This window comes from Symphalangus syndactylus, chromosome 15 (assembly GCF_028878055.3).
Source record: "Symphalangus syndactylus isolate Jambi chromosome 15, NHGRI_mSymSyn1-v2.1_pri, whole genome shotgun sequence".
NCBI classification, from domain to species: Eukaryota; Metazoa; Chordata; class Mammalia; order Primates; family Hylobatidae; genus Symphalangus; species Symphalangus syndactylus.
The window spans coordinates 103,271,471-103,291,745 of record NC_072437.2 but is presented as its reverse complement, the minus strand read 5'-3'; the positions used below and the strand labels follow the sequence as shown (position 1 = coordinate 103,291,745).

The window sequence follows — 20,275 nt, the reverse complement described above, 5'->3', positions numbered from 1 at the left end:
AAGATCTCTAAAGCCAAGTCTTTATGTCAATTCCATGAAGAATCATGAATCAGATGCAATAAGTTTGTTTCATTATAAATTTTTCATATGTGGATAAATGTTTATGGGTTCATTAGAATTTAAAAAAAAATACCATGCACACACACACACACACACAAACAAACAAAAAGCAAAACAACTATCAGTAGTATCTCTTGAAGTAAGGCCAGAATCTATGACTAACTTGGCACATGAAGTATTTAATATCCTGGAAGTGATATTAGATTTTGCTGGGGTGTGAATCACTCATTTTGTTTTTCTAGAATGTCAGTTTCTGCTATTTTTCTGAAAACCATATGTCATTATGAAAAGAATCATACTTTAAGTTTAAGGTGCTTTCAGTACTGAATATGATTCAGTATTTTTAACTTTTTTGTGATTTAAAACCATAATATTCATCTCCATTACTTAAAAACACTTTGTTTGAGTATGAATAGAGATATTAAATGAGGCTCACCAAGATCCCATTTAATACTGGCAGAAATTTTCACTGTGACATTTTGCAGATAAGAGCTTGTGATTCAAGAGACAAAAGGAATCTTTAGCTTTTTCACTTTAATTCTGGCTGGCATATTCTAACCCCTTTTATTTTCTAATGTCAGTTTTCTGAAATATCTAAATGGATTCTCTATATATTGAAAATTATGCATTAGTTTTCATTGGTAGAATTTCAGATTACATGTATGTTACTTCTATTATTTTATTTAAGTGTTCTTTCTTTTCTGTTGTTTTTGCCACAGTTTGTGTTTTTCCCTTAGAGGTTTGGGTCACTCTTTTAAATATTTACATTTTCAACAAAGATATCTTATGAATAAATTAATCAAGTGATTGATAACACCAACACCAATAGTTCCCACATACTAAAACAAAATACCTCTAATAAAAATTATTTCAAAAATAAATATGAGTTACTTACAAAAAGAAATAAATTTATTATGGAATCTAAAGATATTGAGTTTTTTTAAACGAAGACAATTGGAAGTCCTAGCCAGAGCAATCAGGCCAGAGAAATAAACAAAAGGCATCCAAATAGGAAATGAAGGATCAAACTATCTCTCGTCACTGATGATACAATTCTGTACCTAGAAAAGCCTAAACACTCCACCCAAAGGCTCCTAAAGCTGACAAATGACTTCAGTGAAGTTTCAGGATACAAAATCAGTGTACAAAAATCAATAGCATTTCTCTACACCAATGATGTTCAAGCCAAGAGCCAATTCAAGAATGCAATCTCATTCACAATAGCTGCACACATGAAAATAAACCTAGGAATACAGCTAATCAAGGAAGTGAAAGATTTCTACAAGGAGAATTATGAAACACTGTTGAAAGAAATCAGAGACAACACAAATGAAAAAACATTCACTGCTTATGGACTAGAAGAATCACTGTTGTTAAAATGGCCTTACTGCCCAAAGTAATCTACACATTCAATGCTATTCCTATCAAAGTACCAATAGTATTTTTCACAGAATTAGAAAAAAATCATTCTAAAATTCATATAGAATGAAAAAGGGCTCAAATAGCCAAAGGAGTCCTAAGCAAAAAGAGCAAAGCTGGAGGCATCACATTACCTGAATACAAACTACACCATAAGGCTACAGTAGTCAAAACAGTATGATACTGATACAAAAACAGACACATAGACCAATGGAGCAGAATAGAGAACACAGAAATAAAGCTGCACCTCTACAGCCATCTAATCTTCAACAAAGTTGACAGAAATATGCAATGGAGAAAGGAATTTCTATTCAATAAAATGGTGCTGGGATAGCTGGTTAGCCATGTGCAGAAAAATGAAACGACCCATACCCTTCACCATATAAACAATTAATTAGAGGTGGGATAAATAATTAAATGTAAGATTTCAAAGTATAAGAATCCTAGAAGAAAGCCTGGGAAACACCATTTTGGATACCAACCTTGGGAAAGAACTTATGACTAAGTCCTCGAAAGCAATTGCAACAAAAAAACAAAAATTGACCAATGAGACCTAATTAAATGAAAGCACTTCTGCGCAGTGAAAGAAGCTAACAACAGAGTAAACGAACAACCTACAGATTTGGAGAAAATATTTGCAAAGCTATGCCCATAACAAAGGTCAAATATCTAGAATCTATAAAGAACTTAAACAATTGAACAACCAAAACACAAATAACCTCATTAAAAATGGGCAAAGGATACAACTAGTTACTTCTCAAAAGAAGACATACATATGGCCAACAAATATATGAAGAAATGCTCAACATCGCTAATCATTAGAGAAATTCATATTTTAAAAAAATGAGATAGTATCTCACATCAATTACATCAACTAAAATGGCTATTATTAAAAAGCCAAAAAATAACAAATGTTGGTGACGCTGTGGAGAAAAGGGAACACTTACATACTACTGGTGTGTATTTAAATTAGTTCAGCCAATTTGCCATTCTGTGTCTTTTAATTGCAGCATTTAGCCCATAACAGAACCAAAGACAAAAACCACATGATTATCTCAATAGATGCAGAAAAGGCCTTTGACAAAATTCAACAGCCCTTTATTCTAAAAACTCTCAATGAATTAGGTATTGATGGGACATATCTCAAAATAATAAGAGCTATTTGTGACAAACCCACAGCCAATATCATACTGAATGGGCAAAAACTGGAAGCATTTCCTTTGAAAACTGGCATAAGACAGGGATGTCCCCTCTCACCACTCCTATTCAACATAGTGTTGGAAGTTCTGGCCAGGGAAATTAGGCAGGAGAAAGAAATAAAGGGTATTCAATTAGGAAAAGAGGAAGTCAAATTGTCCCTGTTTGCAGATGACATGATTGTATATTTAGAAAACCCCATTGTCTCAGCCCAAAATTTCCTTAAGCTGATAAGCAACTTCAGCAAAGTCTCAGGATGCAAAATCAGTGTGCAAAAATCACAAGCGTTCCTATACACCAATAACAGACAAACAGAGAGCCAAATCATGAGTTAACTCCCATTCACCATTGCTTCAAAGAGAATAAAATACCTAGGAATCCAACTTACAAGGCATGTGAAGGACCTCTTCAAGGAGAACTACAAACCACTGCTCAACGAAATAAAAGAGGACACAAACAAAAGGAAGAACATTCCGTGCTCATGGATAGGAAGAATCAATATCGTGAAAATGGCCATACTGCCCAAGGTAATTTATAGATTCAATGCCATCCCCATCAAGCTACCAATGACTTTCTTCACAGAATTGAAAAAAACTACTTTAAAGTTCATATGGAACCAAAAAAGAGCCCACATTGCCAAGACAATTCTAAGCCAAAAGAACAAAGCTGGAGGCATCATGCTACCTGACTTCAAACTATACTACAAGGCTACGGTAACCAAAACAGCATGGTGCTGGTACCAAAATAGAGATACAGACCAATGGAACAGAACAAAGCCCTCAGATATAATACCACACATCTACAACCATCTGATCTTTGACAAGCCTGACAAAAACAAGCAATGGGAAAAGGATTCCCTATTTAATAAATGGTGCTGGGAAAACTGGCTAGCCATATGTAGAAAGCTGAAACTGGATCCCTTCCTTACACCTTATACAAAAATTAATTCAAGATGGATTAAAGACTTAAATGTTAGACCTAAAACCATAAAAACCCTAGAAGAAAACCTAGGCAATATCATTCAGGACATAGGCATGGGCAAGGATTTCATGTCTAAAACACCAAAAGCAATGGCAACAAAAGCCAAAATTGACAAATGGGATCTAATTAAATGAAAGAGCTTCTGCACCACAAAAGAAACTGCCATCAGAATGAACAGGCAACCTACAGAATGGGAGAAAATTTTTGCATTCTACTCATCTGACAAAGGGCTAATATCCAGAATCTACAATGAACTCAAACAAATTTACAAAAAAAAAACAACCCCATCAAAAAGTGGGTGAAGGATATGAACAGACACTTCTCCAAAGAAGACATTTATGCAGCCAACAGACACATGAAAAAATGCTCGTCATCCCTGGCCATCAGAGAAATGCACATCAAAACCACAATGAAATACCATCTCACACCAGTTAGAATGGCGATCATTAAAAAGTCAGGAAACAACAGGTGCTGGAGAGGATGTGGAGAAATAGGAATACTTTTACACTGTTGGTGGGACTGTAAACTAGTTCAACCATTGTGGAAGACAGTATGGCAATTCCTCAGGGATCTAGAACTAGAAATACCATTTGACCCAGCCATCCCATTACTGTGTATATACCCAAAGGATTATAAATCATGCTGCTATAAAGACACATGCACATGTATGTTTATTGTGGCACTATTCACAATAGCAAAGACTTGGAACCAACCCAAATGTCCAACAATGATAGAGTGGATTAAGAAAATGTGGCACATACACACCATGGAATACTATGCAGCCATAAAAAATGATGAATTCATGTCCTTTGTAGTGACATGGATGAAGCTGGACACCATCATTCTGAGCAAACTATCGCTAGGCCAGAAAATCAAACATGGCATGTTCTCACTCATAGGTGGAAATTGAGCAATGAGAACACTTGGACACAGGATGGGGAACATCACACACCGGGGTCTTCTGTGGGGTGGGGGGAGTGGGGAGTGATAGCATTAGGAGATATACCTAATGTAAATGACGAGTTAATGGGTGCAGCACACCAACGTGGCACATGTATACATATGTAACAAACCTGCACATTGTAAACATGTACCCTAGAAGTTAAAGTATAAAAAACAAATAAATAAAACAAATTAGTTCGGCCACTGTGGAAAGCAGTTTGGAGATTTCTCAAAGAAATTCAAACTACCATTCAACCTAGCAATGCCATTACTAGGTATATATCCAAAAGAAAAGAAATTGTTCTACCAAAAGACACTTGCACACATATGTTCATTGCAGTACTATTCAAAATAGCGTAGACATGGAATTAACCTAGGTTCCCATCAACAGTGGATTCAATAAATAAAATGTGATACATAATACATCATGGGATACCATGCAGCCATAAAAGGGAATCAAATCATGCTCATTGCAGCAACATGGATGCAGCTGGATCCCACTATCCTAAGCAAATTAATGCAGGAACAGAAAACCAAATACCACATGTTCTCACTTATAAGTGGGAGCTAAACATTGGGTACTTATTACATAAAGATGGCAACAGTAAACACTGGGAAGTACTAGAGGGGGTCAAGGGTTGGAAAACTAACTATTGGATATTATGCTCACTACCTGGGTGATGGGATCATTTGTATCCCAAACCTCAGTCCCACACAACATACCCATCTAACAAATCTGCACATGTACCTCCAAATCTAAAATCAAAATTGTAAAAAAAAAAAAAAAAAGACAATTATTGTTTTTGCTTTGAAAAGTTGATTTTTAAGTAGTTTTTTTTTAAATTATTTATTTATTTATTTATTTATTTATTTATTTATTTATGTTTGAGACGGAGTCTTGCTCTTTCGCCCAGGCCGGAGTGCTATCTTGGCTCACTGCAAGCTCCGCCTCCTCTGTTCATGCCATTCTCCTGCCTCAGTCTCCCGAGTAGCTGGGACTACAGGTATCTGCCACCGCTCTCGGCTAATTTTTTGTATTTTTAGTAGAGACAGGGTTTCACCGTGTTAGCCAGGATGGTCTTGATCTCCTGACCTCATGATCTGCCCGCCTCAGCCTCCCAAAGTGCTGGGATTACAGGCATGAGCCACCGCACCCGGCCGATTTATAAGTAATTTTAAAATCAGAAAAAAGAAACAGTAGATAGAAAAGAGCAACATTATTTTAAGTTCAAAAAATTAAAAATGCAAAAGAGATAAAACAAAGCAGTATCTCATACCAAAAGTAAAGATTATATCATTGAAATGTAATAAGAGCATGCCTTACAAGTATTTCAGGAGCCAGAAGAATCTGGGGTCCAGACTGTCTAACTAGCAGCAGATGGGAGACTTACACCCACTTCAACCTGGGCATAACTTTTTCTCTGCTGTGCATTTTGCAAAATATAAACCTTTATTTGCTACCTCAAAGGTTTTTTTCTTATAAGGCTTGGTATACATTTCAGATTGTTTCTTTTTGGGGGCACTATTAGGTGTGTTACTCAGGAGGATTTATGGTGGTCAGTTTCCCAGAATGTCTGGTCCTAAATTTTAAAATATGTAAAAAAAAAAAAATCACTGTAACTCACAGCTAGGGAGAACAGATATCCCAAGTTTGCTAGGAAATTCTGGTTTATACCTTGTGTTCAAACACAATTATTAATAACAGCTGCATTTCACTTCCAACTGTGTCCCAACTGAATGAAAATCCATGGTCACCCCATTTACAGATTACCAGTTGGGTTTTAATTAAGCCATTACCAACCAATCTGTAGCTCGGAGCTCCCCTCCTCAAAGAGTGGTACTTGGACTAATCTAACACCCTGTGCATTCCATGGTAGCTTGTTAGAATTGCAGGCCTCACTCCAGATTTACTGAGTCAGAATATGCATTTTAATAATATCCCCAGGTGATTCACATGTATAATAAAATTTAAGAAATGCTAACCTATAAAAACAGATCAACTTGACATTTGTTTTAGGACAGTTCGTTCTTTGAAAAAGAGTATAAACACCTATACACAAAATATCAAGCAAAACAAAGAAAGTTGAATAAAGCAAAGGAAAAAAAGTCAATCTTTTTTCCCATTCTCATTTGCAATTAGATTGCTTTGCTCATTTGCAATTAGAATTAACATAGCATTTTAAAAACTTTTGTCTTTATACATTTAGTTTTTAAAATTTTGTTATTTAACATTGCATCTATCAAAAACGTAACCAAAAGTTATTATATAGTTTAAACAGACAACTATGAAACTAATATCTATTTTTACCCTAGTCAAGGCTAGAAAGAGAATATGATTAGCATTTATGATGTACCCCAAGTTCCCTCCAAATGTTTCTATCTTTGATGTAGCTGCTATCCAAAACTTGCAAAAATTATTTTCTCATTTTTCTTCATAATTTTAACAAGTGTATATGGATTCCCAAATTATACAATTTAATTTGCCATTTTAAAATTTATATGAATAACACTGCTCGTATGTAGGATTTTATTATTTGTTTTTGTTTATTCAACGTTATGTTTGTGAGATTGACACAAGATGCTACAGGTGATTATGATGTATTTATTTTATTGCAATATAATTTTCTATTATATGGAAATGTGAAAGCTAATGCATTTATTCTATTATTTATAGATTCGTGGGTCATTTTTCTGTTTTCGTTTAGTGACTAAAAACAAATAAGCATTCTATACATGTATGAAGGTGCAATATAGATCCAGGAATTAAATTGTTAGTTTATAGTATATGTGTGTCCTTAGCTTTATTAAATAATGACTGAATATTCTTCAGAGTGTTTATAAAAATTTACACTCCCACCATTACTGTTTTTCTGTTTATTTCCATGCTTGCCAATTTTGCTAATAATCGGACTTTTAAATTTTTACCAACCTATCAGATGTGTTTTAAATTCTCATAACCATGAAAAATTAGGCGTGTTGATGGTGTTCTCTTTGGAGGTTTGAGCACCTGAATATTTTTTTGTAAGCCAAATAGTCATGTTAGTTTAGTTATCTTGTCTTTTCACTTTCTTATGTGTGATGATCATAAATCTCTCCTTTTGATGTAGTTGAATTCATTATTATTTTTCTTTTATATTAGCATTTATTCTATGCTGTTTAAGAAAACTTTCCCTATTTTGAAATCACAAATCTATTTTATTATATTTAATTTGTATAAATCTTTACAGTTTTGCCCTCTAGATTTCAGTCTTCAAGCCACAGGAATTGTTTTTAATATATAATCAGGTATGGATCTTCAATTTTCTTAGTACTACTTATTTGGTGTATGTTGCTCAACTTTTCATATCAAATATCAAAATATGAATCGATATGTTTGGGTCTATTCCATTTCATTAGATATTTGCCTATATTGTTGGTAATGCTAAACTTTCTTTGTTACTATAAATATATAAAATAAACACTGTAATGATTTGTGAACCAGACTATGGTTTTTAACCAATATACATGATTAAATATATATAACATGGTTAAAAATTGCTTTTTAACCAATATACATGATTAATTTGAAAACAAATAATAAGTAAATAAAATAAAGACAAAGTGAAAGAATTTTGCATTTTCCTGAGATTGCAAGAAGTTTCTGCTGAATAAATTCTGGTGGGTTAGTCAAGGTTATGTTGCAAGAGAAGTTGAAGAATGAGTGGGAGCTTGAGTTTTGGCCTTGTCTTAAGGGGGATTTGAAGTTACTGAATAGTATCAATGTAAACCATAATTAAATGTGCATTTTAAAAAGGTCTGTATGTCATCCCATGGAAAACACTTTGTTCACTTTTTCCATCTAAGGCTGTAAGGACCTTGTTTTGATAGCTATTTGGACTGTTTACCTTCTAGTCCAGCCCTATTTGCTTTTGCCTCATTCTGACACAGTTACCTCCCCAGATACCCACCCAGTCACACTAGAGCTGAAGACTTGCTAACTTGCACAAATACTGGGAAACCTTCAGTCTGTCTAAGTCCAGGGACTTGGCAAACTTATTCTGTGAAGGGCCGGACAGTAAACATCTTTGTCGTGTGTGTGTGTGTATGTATGTGTGTGTACAGTTGACTCTTTAACAATGTGGGGGTTAGGGGTACTGATCTCCCAGGCAGTAGAAAATTTGTGTATAACTTTTGATTTCCCACTTAACTACTAATAGCTTACTGTTTACCAGGAGGCTTACTGATAACATAAATATTCAATTAACACGTGTTTTGTTTATTACATGTATATACCATATTCTTATAATGAAGTAAGCTAGAGAAAATAAAATGTTATTAAAAATCATAAGGAAGAAAAATATTTACTTTTCATTAAGTGGAAGTGGATGATTCCAAAGGTCTTCATCTTGATGTCTTCATGTTGAGCAGGCTGAAGAGGAGTAGGAAGAGGTGTTGGTTTCACTGTCTCGGGGTGGCAGAGGCAGAAGAAAGTCCACATATAAGTGGACCCATGCAGTTAAAACCGAGTTGTTCAAAGGTCAGTTGGTCAACTGAATGGATAGATAGATAGATACACACACACGGGTACACACATAAATAATTATTTTGGGTCCACAATCCTTTAAAAATCATTCTTAGTTCACTGGCCATACAGAAACAAGCAACATGAAAACAATATTCATTTAGCCCGTGGGTCATAGGTTGAAAATCCCTGATCTAACTCATGCTTTATCATAGACCTTTAAGGAAATTTAACATTGATTTCATTTGTGCTATTTATAAATACATCATATATTGTAGTGTTTTCACATCACATTGCCTTTTTGAAATTTTCAGTCTCCTTATTAATTATCTAGATAAAGCATAGACCCATTATTGGTGGCTTCAAAGCACTTTGTTAACCAGTTTCACTTTCCCCACTATTAATTTCTTAACTATGCCTTTTCCCAGACACTCAACAAGGCAGCTCAATATGCCATAAATCATCTACATGGAATCACTCAAAGTATGTGTCACAGTATAGATCCCTAGGCCCAGTTAAGCACATTAAAGAGAACTGTAGGCTCCATAAATGGTTATCTTTAAGAAGCTAAGTGACTCTAATATGCTTTCTGTTCTGAAAGCACCGTATCCTATCAATGCGCTTACTGCACACAAGCTTCTGAAGGACAATAGCTTTCACTGCAGACTTCCCTGTAAAAGTCCCAACTCCTGGAGCAGCTTCACTCTTGGTATTCGCCACAGGCCTTGCTAACATAATTCTGTCCCCATTAGTATGGAGCAAGTTACAAATATACAACGTTGCATCTCGTCTCACCATCTGACTCTCTTTTGTATGTGTATGTTATTGTGTTTTTTTATGTAAAGAGAGTTCCAGGCCCATGTGCAGAAATAAGCCTTGTTGCAAATTGTTCCATAATTAGGGATGGCTTCTACCCAAATATAGGATAAAACCTGCTTCGAAATAACAATATAAAAAGAAATCTGTCTAATTCTGGCAAAATGTTAGACTAGGTTGGCCAGAATCCTTATCCATCCAAACAATAAAAGATTCTGGGAAAAAATAATTATATCATTTTCAATAATTGTCCAAGCTTGCAATAAAGAAAAGGAAACCTGTAGGGTCTAAAAATGAAGAGGAATATTGTGATTCACAGCAGTAGGAACAGGAGCTGATGATGGTCATGGCAGGCCTGGAGGACCATCAGGCCACCGTAAGAAGGGGAGCTGGAAGAGGAAATCATCACAAACCTGGAAATGCGAAGATTACAACCCCAGAGAGAGGAGACTAACAAATTCCACCTGTTTGTTCAGTGACATAGCAATAAGTTTGCCTCCTTCCAGTCCTAGCCAAGAAATATATTTTTCTGTGAAAAACATAACTCTTAATCTACAATCTAATTCTAAATTTGAGATCATAATTTACGCTACCGTACAATGTAGGAAAATCTAAACTGAGAAACACAACATATAAATCCCTGATTTGGTTTGGATCAGTGTCCCCACCCAAATCTCATGTTCAACTATAGTCCTCAGTGTTGGAGGTGGGGCCTGCTGGGAGGAGATTGGATCATGGAAGTGGATCCTTCATGAATGGTTTAGTACCTTCCCTTTGGTGCTGTTCTCGTGATACATTTCTCACAAGATATAGTTGTTTAAACATGTGTGGCATCTACCCCCACTTCCTCCTGTTGCAGCCATGTGAGACATGCTGCTTCCCCTTTGCCTTCTGCCAAAATTGTAAGTTTCCTAAGGCCTCCCCAGCCATGCTTCTTGTACAGCCTATGGAACCCTGAGGCAATTAAACCTCTTTTCTTTATAAATTATGCAGTATCAGGTAGTTCTTTATAGCAGTGCAAGAATGGACTAATACAATCCCCTAAATATATAACAAAGTAATGAAAAAAAAAAAGACAGATAAAAATCACTCAAAAGTTACAGGATTTCTTTGGAGTAGCTGGATAACCTTTGGAAAATTACCCAAATTCCAACACAGAGAGATGAGGAGATGAGGGAAAACACAAATAATTAAAGGAAAATGTCCAACTTACCTATAAAAGAATTTTCAGAAAAAAAAGAAATAATAGAACCATGAATCTTAAAATTTAGAAGCATTCCATGTTTCATGTTTTGAGCAGATCAAAAAATGCCATAATTAATTATAATAAAACTGTAAAACACTAAAGACAAATGAAGTAACCCTAAAAACCCCCAGAAAGAAATAAGAGACTATGTACAAAACAACAGTAATTAGATTGATGAAAGTCTTCTTAATTGCAGCAGAAGAGGCAAGAAAAACATAAAGTAATATTTTCAATGTTGTGGTAGAGAGTAACTAAACTATCATCGAATGGGAGTGAAATACAGAAAATTTTGATGAATGAATCAGAGATTGAAAAAGAAATCAAAGTATATGTTATTCTGTGAATGAGGTTTCAAGTATATACTTCAGGAAGAAGAGAAGAAGAAAGTTGAACTCAGAGAACAGTAAGATACAAAAAAAATACTATCTATGTTATATATATGTACACACATATATATATACATACACACACATGCATATATAGAAAATAGTGTTTAAACAATAGTTTATATATATATGAATACTATTGTTTATATATGTATGTGTACATATATATATACACATATACATGCTAATTTGAGGAGCATTGAAAACTGGCCAGTATAAGAAAATAATAATTGATAGTAAGATAATTTTTAATCTTAAATACTGGTGTGATATTCATATTATTTAATAACTACTTTGAAATCTTAAAGTTAAAATATAAATTGAAATTTAAAATATATATTACTTTCCATTCTGTAACTAATACATTATTCAAATCTGCTTACCAAGTGATACAATTTATAATGCAAATCTTTTATTAATCAAAAAATTTCCAAATCATTTGCTAAATTTTAGAAATTATTGCTATAACTTATTTGAAGAATATTTTGCTTGCTGAATATTGCTTCCATTTGCACTATGATTTTTAAGTAACAACAGTGACCTCTTACTGACCTCCCATCAATTACATTGGTAGTCGTTACATAATAATTTTAAGAAAAAAAATTATCTTAAAATCAATGACGTTGTTGATGCTGTTTTCTCCTCTCTCTGCTTTTGGCAAACTACAAAGAAAAATAAAGTCCTGAACAAACTCAGAAAGGAACAAGACGTTACTTATAAAACAATAATTCAACAGATGGAAGTCTTCATCAGTTTTATAACACTTATAATACTGTCAGAGAACTTTATATAATCCTATCTCCATTTTTGACCAAGTCATGAAAATCATGGGTTGGACTTCCATTTAGTTCTGCAGACCAGATGACACGTGGTATAGGCGGATAATTAAGAAAATGGGCACACTGGGCTGCTAATTACACCTCTACCATGGAAATGTGAAATGACCCCAAACTGTTTCAGTTTCTTCACTTGAAAATGGAGATGATGATGAAAATTATATCATTCTAACAAGTTAGTATGCTTTAACAATTATGCCTCACACAGGACAAATGTCATATAAACATTAGTTATATTTGTAGTAATGGAAATGAGGTTAATATTCATGATGGACGAATATTTCAGGGTTTTTCATGAACCAGTGCAATTGAATGGAGGCAAAATATAACAGGAAGCTACATCTTTCCTGTTTGAGGCCCCAAACCACCGCAAATTGTCCTTTGGCTCCTGTGGTCTCCCTCTTGTTGCTGGCATGCTTGCTATGTCAGTGGACACTATAGTGCCTGACCAGAGACAGCAATGGTTCTTTAATATCAGCCATGGTCTCTCTTGGTCTCTCCCAGAGTCTCTCGGAACCAGACAAGTTGGGGAGCCAGATAGGCATTTGTTCCCCAGTGGTGCCAGCTCTGCTGCCAATGTGCCTTGTCCTGTCCTGACTAGGCTCATTCTGACTACGTAGACTTATCACCGTGGGAGGTGCAGGACCACCGGTGAAGTGGCTGCTGCTCGGACATAACCCTGGCTTTTGGGGACCAGATGTGTCCCGTGCTTGGGGAATTAAAATGGTAATGTCTAGGAAGCAAGAATTTCAAGGTGCTGACTGCGAAGACACTGAACAATCAGAATGAATTGGCTTTGGAAGGAAATAGATCTGAAAGCAGTGCAATGCTGAGCCAAAAGAAAAATTCTGGCTGCTACCTACTCTTCTCAAACTATCCTCTATATTTTAAACCGAGTGGAAAAGACGTAATCAAATAAAGCTCTATAATGAAAACAGATGACTATATATTATTCTTTCTGTTGCACAATCTGTTCTGCATGCCATTGTCCAACCCCATAAACTCACCTGAGAGGTGATCCGTGAACTGAGAACTTTAGGTTGATTGGATACGACTGTTCCTGCTGCAGTATCTTAAGCAAAGCAAAAGTAGACTTTTAATTAAATATTTTGTTATATCGTTGATAGGAATTATTTGCATTCATGTTTTTCCTTCTAACTTCTACTTTAGGGTAAGGGAGTACCTGTGCAGGTTTGTAACATGAGTAAATAACGTGTTGTGGAGATTTGATATAAAGATTATTTCATCAGCCGGGTAATGAGCATAGTACCCAAGAGGTGGTTTCTCAGTCCTCACCCTTCTCCCACTCTTCACCCTCAAGTGGGCCCGGCTGTCTATTGCCCTGTTCTTTGTGTACGTGTGTACTCAGTGTTTGGCTCCCACTTGTAAGTGGGAACATGTGGTATTTGGTTTTCTTTTCCTGTGTTAATTTCCTTAGGATAACAGTCTCCAGCTGCATCCATGTTGTTGTAAAGAACATGATCTTGTTCTCCTTTATGGCGGTGTAGTATGTCAGGCTGTATATGTACTACTTTTTTTTTTTTATTTTCTAGTCCATCATGATGGGCATCTAGGTTGATTCTATGTATTTGGTATTGTGAATAGCACTGCAGTGAACATACATGCTCATATGTCTTTATGGTAGAATGACTTATATTCTTTTATGTATATACCAAGTAATGGAACTGCTGGGTCGAATGGTAATTCTGTTTTAAGTTCTTTGAGGAATCCAAACCTTCCACAGTGGCTGAACTAATTTACATTCCCACTAACAGTGTATAAGCATTGCCTTTTCTCCACAATCTTGCCAGCATTTGCTTTTTTTTTTTTTACTTATGATCATTCTGACAGTTGTGAGGTGGTATTTCATTGTGGTTTTGATTTGTATTTATATAATGATTAGTGATATTGAACTTTTTTCATATGTTTGTTGGTCGCTTTTATATCTATCTTCTTTTGAGAAGTGTCTGCTCATGCTCATGTCCTTTATCCATTTTTTAACAAGGTTTTTTTTTTTTTTGGGCTTGTAAATGTGTTTAAGTTTGTTACAGATTCTGGATATTAGACCTTTTTTAAATGCAAATATTTTCAATTCAAATACCTTGCAAATATTTTCTCCATTCTGTAGGTTTTCCGTTTGCTCTGTTGATAGCTTCTTTTGCTGTGCAGAAGTGCTTTAGTTCAATTAGGTCTCACCTGTCAATTTTTGTTTTTGTTGCTTTTGGAGTCTTTTTCATGAAATATTTGCCAGAGCCTATGTCCATAATAGTATTTCATAGGTTTTCTTCTAGAATGTTTATAATTTTAGGTTTTACGTTTAAGTCTTTAATCCATCTTGAGTTGATTTTTGTATATGGTGAAAGAAGAGGTCCACTTTCAATCTTCTGCATATGGGTAGCCAGTTATTCCAGCACCATTTATTGAATAGGGAGTCCTTTCCCCATTGCTTGTTATTATCAACTTCGTTGAAGGTCAGATGGTTATAGTTGTGTGCCTTTATTTCTAAGTTTGCTAACCAGTTCCATTGGTCTATGTGTCTGGTTTTTTGTACCAGTACCATGCTGTTTTGATTACTAAAGCCTTGTAGTACAGTTTGAAGTCAGGTAGTAATGTGGTTTAGATCTGTGTGCCTGCCAAAATCTCTTGCTGAATGTAGCCCCCAGTGTTGAAAGTGGGGCCTGGTGGGAGGTGATTGAATCATGGAGGTGTTTTTTTTTTTTTCATGAATGATTTAGCATCATCCTCTTGGTGTTGTTCTCATGACAGTGAGTAATTTCTTGTGAGATCCAGTTGTTTAAAAGTGTGTAGCACCTCCTTCCTCACTCTCCCTCTTGCTCCTGCTCCGACCATGTGATGTGTCTGCTCCGCCTTTGCCTTGTGCCTTGATTGTAAGTTTCCTGACGCCACTTCAGGAGCTGAGCAAATGTCAGCATCACGTATCCTATTCAACCAGTGGAACCATGAGCCAATTAAACCTCTTTTCTTTATAAATTACCCAGTCTCAGGTATTTCATTACAGCAATGTGAGAATGGACTCATACAAGTAGCGTCATACCTCTGGCTTTGTTCATTTTACTTGGGAATTCTTTGGCTATGCAGTCTCCTTTTTGGTTCCCCATGAATTTTAGAATAAAGTTTTCTAAATCTGTGAAAATATGATTGGTAATATGATAGAAATAGCATTGAATCTCTAAATCTCTTTGGGCAGTATGGCCACTTTAACAATATTGATTCTTCTAATCCATGAGCATGAAATGTTTTTCCATTTGTTTGTGATGTGTCTGATTTCTTTCAGTAGTGCTTTGTAATTCTCATTGTAGAGAGAGATCTTTCACCTCCCTAGTTACTTGTATTTCTAAGTATTTGATTCTTTTTTGGGGCTATTGTCAATGAGACTGTGTACTTGGTTTTTTTTCTCAGTTTGAGTGTTACTGGTTTATAGAGATGTTACTGATTTTAATACATTTATTTTGTGTTCTGAAACGTTGCTAAAGTTTTTTATTAGGTGGAGGAGCCTTTCAGCAGAGACTATGAGGTTCTCTAGGTATCGAATTATATCTTCTGAGAAGGCAGACAGTTGACTTCCTGTCTTCCTATTTGGTTTCCATGTATTTCTTCTCTTGCCTGATTGCTCTGGCTAGGACTTCGAAAACAATGTTTAGTAAGAGTGATGAGAATGGGCATTCTAGACTTATTCTGGTTCTCAAGGGGAATGTTTCCAGCTTTCGTCCATTCAGTATGAGGTTTGCCATAAATGGCTCTTATTATTTTGAGGTATGTTCCTCTAATATTTAGTTTGTTGAGGGTTTCTAGCATGATGGGATATTGAATTTTATCAGAAGACTTTTCTGTCTATTGAGATAAGTATGTGGTTTTTTGTTTTAGTTCTGTTTATGTAATGAGTCACATTTATTGATTTCTGTATATAGAACCAACCTTTCCACCCAAGAGTAAAGCCTACTTCATCATGGGAATATCATTTTGATGTGCTGTCAGGTCCAGTTTGCTAATATTTTGTTGAGGATTTTTACACCTATATTCTTCAGGGATATTGGCCTAAATTTTTCTTCATTGTGTCTGTGCCAGGTTTTGGTATCACAGTGATGCTGACCTCATAGAATTAGTTAAGGAGGAGTCCTTCTTCCACTATTTATGGGAGTGGTTTTAATAGTATTGTTACCAGCTCTTCTTTATACATCTAGAGGAATTTAGCTGCAAATCCATCTGGTTTAGGGCTTTTTCTGGTTGACAGATTTTTTTATTGCTGATTGAATTTTGGAAGTCATTATTGGTCTGTTTAGGGATTCAATTTCTTCCTGATCCAATCTTGGGAAATTGTGTGTTTCCAGGAATTCATTTATTGCTTCCAGGTTTTCTAGTTTGTGTGCATAGAGGTATTTATAATAGTCTCTGAGATTTTTTTTTTAATTTTCTGTGGGGTCAGTGGTGATGTCCACTTTGTCATTTCCGATTGTGTTCATTTCAATTTTCTCTCTTTTTTTCTTTATTAGTCTAGGTAGTTGTATATCGATCTTATTTATTCTTTTGAAGAACACACTTTTGGTTTTATTTATCTTTTGTATGTATTTTCATGCCTCCATTTTGTTCAGTTCAGCTCTGATTTTGGTTATTTCTTTTCTTCTGCTACCTTAGTGGTTGGTTTGCTCTTGTTTTCATAGTTCCCCTAGGTGTGATGTTAAGTTGTTAATCTGTGATCTTTCTAACTTTTTGATGTGAATGTTTAATGCCATAAACTTTCCTCTTAACACTGCTTTAGCTATGCCCCAGAGATTCTGGTACGTTGTATCTTTGTTTTCATTAGTTTTAAAGAATTTCTTGATTCTGCCTTAATTTCATTGTTTACCCAAAAGCCATTCAGGAGCATATTGTTTAATTTCTGTGTAATTGTATGGTTTTGAGAGATCTTATTTGTATTGATTTCTATTTTAATTACACTGTGATCTGAGAGAGTGGTTGGTATTATTTTGATTTTGTGAATTTACTGAGAATTGCTTTATGGCCAAGCATGTGTGAATTTTAGAGTACGTGCCATGTGCAGATGAGAATAATGGATATTCTGGTTTTGTTTAGTGAATTCTATACAAGTTTGTTTAATCATTTTGGTCAGATGTTGAGTTTAGATCCCAGATATCTTGGTTAGTTTTCTGCCTCATTGATCTATCTAACACTGTTAGTAGGATATTTAAGTCTTCCACTATTATTATATGGTTATCTAAGGGTATTCATAGGTCTCTAGAAACTTGTTTTATGAATATGGGTGTTCCAATGTTGGGTACATATACATTTAGAATAATTAAGTCTTCTTGTTAAATTTAGCCCTTTATTAAAAAAGAAAAGCATTGTTGATTTAAAGTCTGTTTTGTCTGAAATAAGGATAGGGACCCTGCTCTTTTTATAGCCTTTGCTTTGAGCCTATGAGTGTCATTGCATGTGAGATGGGTATCTTGAAGATAGCATGCCATTGGGTTTTGTTTCTTTATCCAATGTGTCAGTCTGTGTCTTTCAAATGGGCTGTTTATCTCATTTATGTTCAAGGTTTATACTGACGTGTGCAGATTTGACCTTGTCATTATGTTGTTAGCTGGTCGTTATGTAGACTTGTTTATGTGGTTGCTTCATAATGTCAATGGTCTATGTACTAAAATGTATTTTTGTCATGGCTGGCCACAGTCTCTTGTTTCCATGTTTACCATTCTCTTAAGGACATCTTCTAAAGCAGGTCTGGTGGTAACAAATTCTGTTAGCATTTGCTTCTCTGAAAACTATTCTCTGAAAGCTTATTTTGTCTCGATATGAAATTCTTGGTTGAAATTTATTTTCTTTCAGGATGCTGAACATAGGCATTCATTCTCTTCTGGCTTGTAGGCTGTCTGCAGAAAGGTCCACTGTTAGCCTGATGGGGTTCCCTTTAAAGACGATCTTTCCCCTTCTCTCTAGCTACCTTAAATATTTTTTCTTACTCACTGACATTTAAGAATCTGATGACTATTTGTCTTGTGAATGGTCATTTTGTATCGTATCTCCCAGAGCTTTGCTGAATTTCTTGAATTCAGCAAACTCTAGAGAGTTTGGGGAAATTTCCTTGGACAATATCCTCAAATATGTTTTCCAAGTTGCTTGCTCTCTCTCCTCTTTCAGGGATGCCACTGAGTTGTAGGTTTTGTTTCTTTACATAATCTCATATTTCTTGAAGGTTTTGTTAATTCTTTTTAATTTTTTTTCTTTATTTTGGTCTGACTGAGTTGATTCAAAGAACTGGTCTTTGAGTTCTGAGATTCTTTCCTCAGCTTGGTCTATTATGATTTTATACTTATGAGTATTATGAAATTCTTGTAGTGAGTTTTCAGCTCTATCAGATCAGTTTAGGTTCTTTCTTAAAAATGGCTATTTTGTCTTTCAGCTCTTATATTGTTTTCCTGGCTTTCTTAGATTTACTGGATTGGGTTTTAAGTTTCTCCTGAATCTTGATGATCTTCATTTCCATCCAGATTCTGAATGTTCTGTCGGTCATTTCAGTGTGGTTGAGAACTATTTCTGGGGAAGTAGTGCAATCATTTGGAGGTAAGAAGACACTCTGGTTTTTTAAGTTGCCAGAGTTCTTGCACTGGTTCTTTCTCATCTGTGTGGGCTAATGATCCTGTAATCTATCAAGTTGCTATACTTTGGATGGGGCTTACTGGTTTTATATTCTGTGATGCCCTTGTGTATTTGATGTGGTATAAATTGGATTCAGTTGACTGGATTCATTTCTGGACAATTTCACAGGGGGCCAAGGCTTAGATCAGCACTCTTGGGCTGCATGCTCTAACCCTGGGGGACTGGGACCAGGCCCAGAGCTTTGTTCTTTGGCTCCTCAAGTATCCTGTTTCACTGGAGGGGCTGAGGTATTCCCAGTCCACTGGTAACAACCCTCTTAAGGGGGCGTTCCAGCAAAAGTACTTCACTGGGGAAGTGGCAGTGAGATTCATGCTTTCAATCACCAACAAAGTGGTACAAGAAGGCTGTGAGCAAAAGCACACCAGTGAAGCAGTGTGGGGTGCTGTCAGCAGGTGCATGCTGGGAGTGGCCCACCTGCAGAAGCTCTCTAATGATTTGGTGCTATCTGCCAGTGAAGATATGGCAGTGGCCACCAGGAAATGCCACAGTTGGAGATCTCAGACTGCACTACCAGGAGAGACCAGCAGACAGAGGGCTCTCAGATCAGACTGTCCCCATCCCATGAGCAGACAGTCCTGTTCCACCCATGTCTAATAGTCAACAAAGATCCAAGCCACCTAGAGAAGCATGGTGAGCCTTGGGGTATGGGTGTCCCCAGCCATGTGCCACTGCTGCCATTTCCATGCCAAACCTTGTAGGCTCTACACCACTTAGAGTCCTGTCCCTGCCAACTTTCTAAGCAGCTCTCTCTGCCAATTCAAATGTCCACAGGGGTCATCAGTTCCCCTTCAGCCAGGATTCCAGAGGTCTGTGGTGATATTTGGCCACTCATGCCTATTTGACTCATGCTTTCCCTAGGAGCTTCCCAGGGCAAGAAGCACATCCTAGCACTCAGCAATCTTGTGCAGAGTTCCCAGCCTCCTCCCCTTTCAGGTCAGGATCTGTGGCCTTCCTCTATTTATTCCCAATGCCTTCCTTCTGAAAATCTGCTTGGAGTGTGCCAGTCTTCTTCATGGTCTGGTCTCTCAATAGGTTGGAGAAGCTATTCTTGGCAGCATGTAGTCAGCCATCTTGGCTCTTGTCCCAGTATTAATTTCTATTTAAAAAATATTTCATGAAGTGTTATTTTTTTCTTTATCACTGATTTTGCTGGATTATGTGACATGTCTCACCTAAATCCTGGCTATGTCTGGAAGTCTAGACAGGTAGAAGT

The 20,275-nt window shown here is 36.0% G+C and overlaps 1 long non-coding RNA gene across 1 annotated transcript in view; it reads left to right on the top strand.

The window, feature by feature from the left end:
• The window catches only part of LOC129463951 (uncharacterized), a 291,839-nt gene that overhangs the window by 224,497 nt on the left and 47,067 nt on the right, over nt 1–20,275 (top strand). The window lies entirely within an intron of this gene.